Source organism: Lepus europaeus, chromosome 1 (genome assembly GCF_033115175.1).
Source record: "Lepus europaeus isolate LE1 chromosome 1, mLepTim1.pri, whole genome shotgun sequence".
Classification (NCBI taxonomy): Eukaryota; Metazoa; Chordata; class Mammalia; order Lagomorpha; family Leporidae; genus Lepus; species Lepus europaeus.
The window spans coordinates 20962356-20965156 of record NC_084827.1 but is presented as its reverse complement, the minus strand read 5'-3'; the positions used below and the strand labels follow the sequence as shown (position 1 = coordinate 20965156).

Here is a 2801-nt window from a genome sequence, read left to right as displayed (position 1 = left end):
TTATTTCTATTCCACTAAACAAACAGCCAGAGGCGAGGGGAGTCGGCCACCTGCAGCGGGGGCTGCAGCCACAGCAGCTGTGGAGTCCCAGCTAGAGCTACCAGGTGAGGGATGGCACAAACACAAGGCCTCTCCCAGCACCCTTCAATGAACCAACAGATGCATCTCAGACAGAACCTGTATTTGGGTGCCACCACAAAAGGCAGACGGAAAAGGATCAGTCAGTGTTAGAGAATGACCAAGAGTGGTAACTGCGACCTCACTGTGAGCCATTCTACAATGAGATCCCTGCCTCTGCATCGCCTGCCACTTCCCACCCCAGCACTGGAGGACAAACAGTGAGGCAGGGTGAAGGGGGAGTGCCTCAGCCAGACCCACGGTGTGCCTTCTCACACTCCATTTCAGCCAGGCCAGGCTCACTGCTCTGGCTCCTACCACCGCTACTCTCCCCACCACCATTACCGCAGCCACTACCACCACCACCATCACAGCCACCACCGCCATCACTACCACCCCCAGCAATGGCAGCAACAACCTGTGCTACTGTTGCCGCCACCCCCCACTACCCGCATGGAGCAGCAAGAACGTGCTTGTATCGACGGCAATGTGGGTAGAGATTTTGGTAAAGGATAGGTTCAATACTTAAAAATGAATAGAACTGGAAAGGTGGCAGCTTCTGACATGGTTAGGTTTTGGTTTCAATTTGATTATCCACCACCAGCCACGCCACACTGTACAGCCTTCTGGTCAACTGGAACGATGCCAAATCATCACGGATCTCATTGGTCTCATCCACAAGTGCTTTAGCTTCAGTTCCGGGGCCTCCTTGGCCTCTACTTGGAGTGTGGGACTCCTGCCCCCGCTGAGAGCGTGTGCCTGGTGAGGGACAATGACTATGTCAGAGTTAAATTAGAAGAGAGAGGAGTTGCTGAGGATTCTGCAATAGTCAGTAATGGTGATAGCACTCATATATCTATATAGAAAAGCACGGAAGCAGACATATATAAGTTGGAAGAGGATGAAGACAGTGACATAGGTTGCAAGTACTCAAAGAAGCATTGGAAAAGGCAAGAGAACAGTAATGATAATGAGAAGGTCTTGGTTCCGCACACAAAAGCAGTCACAGATCAGGCTATGAGGGAAAAAAAAAAAAAAAAAAAAAAAACAAGAGAAAGAACAAAGCAGCCTGTGGCATGATGATGAAGAAGAAACCATCAGCCTGTGGCATGATGAGGATGATGAAGAAGAAACCAAAAGGAAATCACCAAGGAAAAAGGAGAAATGTGGATATGAAAAGCAGACCAGGAATTCCAAGTCTCCTAAAGCGCACATGGTAAAAGACTGGACCACCCAGAACTGTAGAACTCCAAAGGTCCTGCTGCAGACAACCTGGCGAAAGCCACAAGGAAAGCTGGTGTAGGCACTGTTTCAAAAGACAGCCCAGTTCCTCCTCAGGGCTGGAGTCTTGTCACGAACCCAACTGTGATGGGCTCAGCAATGTCACTCTGGAGGTCAGAAATTCCTCAGAGATAATTGCCACTGAGTTAGCAAAGGAAGAGTCCTCTACAAAAAATACAACTGCAAACAAATTGCCTGCGAAAGGCGGCGTTAGCCTTACTCTGTCCAAGTCAGGGCAAGACCACCAGAACAGCATCGTCTAGTTCAGACTTGAGTTCAGAGTCCGAGGACCAGTGCTTGCTGCCCAAGAGCACTCCCCAGGGGGGCCGCAGGGTTCTTCAAGATGGCTGGCCTCTTCCCAGGGAGCAGCCGCCCACATCCAGGGCTGTCCTCGCAGGTGCCACCTGCTGCCAGCTGGAAGTACTCTGACTTAAGTGGTGGCAGGTAAGTTCCTGGTCCTCCCTCCATCGCGACTCTCCCCTCCAGCCTAGGAAGAGGATGGGGTCAAGGAAAGGTGAGGACCTTCTTTCTTGAAAGGGAACGGAGCAAGGGGGAGAGGGCGAGGGAGGCTTTGTCTGGTGTTGCAAACAGAAATGCTATCAGAAGCAGAAGCAATTAAATGAAATAACAAAAAATTGAATAGAACTGAATCTTAAAGCATGGTTGAACATGTGTTCTAACAACTGTTTTGTCTTCAAAGTTGTCAAAGTTGTGGAATTCTGTCGCCATGGCTCAGAGGGAGCCTATTACCCAGAGGTAGACCACAATTTTGAAAAACAAAACCCATTTCATGTTTATACCTACAATAACTTGAGACTTTTTGATGAAAGAATAATAAATTGACATTCACTGAGCACCAAGCACTGAGTCTGGGATTGTTTAAACATGATCTTTTTCACACCTAGAACTTCCTTCCATGCCAAGGTGAGCTGATACAGTCTTCCAAACTCCACCAACAAAATTATTGGTTTGACAATGAACTATGTCTCATTATGTCTTATACACACTTACTGGTGTGATAACCATTAGTGCTCAAGAATTAAAAGCATGAGGCAGGAACAAGAGGTCCAGTGGATCTCAGCATTTTGCCAGGCAAATGTTTACCAGGACATTAGTTTTTGCTGGTTATTGGATGTCCACATAGAATAAAACATGGAAATGTGAGAGTTATTTCTTGTCACTAATGTATTTAATTTGTGGATCAGCAGTCTTAATTTGCAGAAAGGCAATGGTTCTGAGACACATATAATACCAACAGTTACACCACAACCAACTGCTTCCCTCTAGATTTTGTTGGTGACGGTAGTGGTACTTGGTTTATTTTATTTTTGCTTTTAGAAAACCGAAAGTTAGCATGAAGTGACTTATCAGAACAGAAACTGAAAACCAAAAGGACAAAATTA

General features: G+C 46.8%; 1 pseudogene; it reads left to right on the top strand.

The window, feature by feature from the left end:
- Positions 1-648: 648 nt before the first annotated feature.
- On the top strand, positions 649-2158 carry LOC133762174 (coilin-like; annotated as a pseudogene).
- The last annotated feature ends 643 nt before the right edge of the window (positions 2159-2801 follow it).